The sequence below is a fragment of the Colobus angolensis genome, unplaced genomic scaffold (genome assembly GCF_000951035.1).
Source record: "Colobus angolensis palliatus isolate OR3802 unplaced genomic scaffold, Cang.pa_1.0 Scaffold4, whole genome shotgun sequence".
In the NCBI taxonomy this organism is placed as follows: domain Eukaryota; kingdom Metazoa; phylum Chordata; class Mammalia; order Primates; family Cercopithecidae; genus Colobus; species Colobus angolensis.
The window spans coordinates 15,196,993-15,198,191 of record NW_012117376.1 but is presented as its reverse complement, the minus strand read 5'-3'; the positions used below and the strand labels follow the sequence as shown (position 1 = coordinate 15,198,191).

Genomic DNA, 1,199 nt, shown 5'->3' with positions numbered 1-1,199 from the left:
CCTGAGTGGCCGCGTCGGGCAACACCTCTGGCCGGGACTAGCCCTTCCCGGGTGCCAGCAGGTGTCTGGCCTGGCCGGCCCGCGTCCCAGCGCCTGGTTAGAGCAGTAGGAGCGAGGGCCCGCCACTTTCGGTCGAAAGTCACTTAGGTTCGCACCGAATGCATCATTTGATCCGGGATCCCACGGGTTTCATAAACACCCCTCTCCTCCCTATTCAGGAGGGTGCTCTTCCCCATGGGGACCGTACCAGGCTGGAGAGGACATGGGACTGCTTCAGAGACACGAGCCACCTTGAGTGGATGTGATTGGCGATCCCCGTAGAGCAGGAAAGCTCGTCTGCTGTGCAGCCAGGGCAGAGGATTCTGTGGCAGGAAATTAGACACTAGGAAATTCAGTAGCGATTTGTAGGGTGGGTGTCCAGTTAGAGGAAGTGGGACTGAAAGCAATCTCAGAAGTCATTTCTTTTTATTAAATCTATCCTACGGACTTAAAGTAGTGGATCCCAACTTCTCAGGCTCTAGGGTCAGTAGTAGCCTTTTGCTTCCCCAGCTGTACTGAATAAATATTGTACAATCTCAGGTTACTTTTCTTGCCCGTGGTCACAATCTACAAATGAGAATTCGTTCGTGGAGTTGGTTAGAATCTAGACATTGTTTGGGGAGTGAGGAAGCACACTTTAGACTTTCTGCATTCAACACAGCGTTTCTGTGCAGGGCCTTTGCTCTCTCGCCTTTAAACCGTTCATTAAGTTGAATTCCCAAGAACTCTGTCAGAGAGCCCCTTGATATGCAGGATCTTTGTTGGCAAAAATGACCTAGAACTAAATAGATATTGTGTACTCCAGCTCTCTTATGATTAGTGAAAAGGAAACATAAAAATTTTAAAATAGCTATTGTTAAATGACTACAAAAAGGTAGCTGTATTCTAAGTAGCTTATTTTATTTTTAAGTAAACGTTAATGGCCGGGTGTGGTGGCTCATGCCTGTAATCTCAGCACTTTGGGAGGCCGAGGCGGGCAGATCACGAGGTCAGGAGATCGAGACCATCCTGGCTAACACCGTGAAACCCCGTCTCTACTAAAAAATACAAAAAAATTAGCCGAGCGTGGTGGCGGGTGCCTGTGGTCCCAGCTACTCGGGAGGCTGAGGCAGGAGAATGGCGTGAACCCGGGAGGCGGGGCTTGGAGTGAGCCGAGATCG

At 49.9% G+C, this 1,199-nt stretch overlaps 1 protein-coding gene across 1 annotated transcript in view; it reads left to right on the top strand.

Annotated features, from left to right (window-relative positions):
- Window positions 1-216: 216 nt before the first annotated feature.
- Window positions 217-1,199, top strand: part of PDIK1L (PDLIM1 interacting kinase 1 like) — an 11,516-nt gene continuing 10,533 nt past the window's right edge. Inside the window, exon 1 of the mRNA XM_011955606.1 lies at window positions 217-409. The gene's annotated coding sequence lies outside the window, so the exon portion shown is untranslated. The remainder of the gene's footprint in view (window positions 410-1,199) is intronic.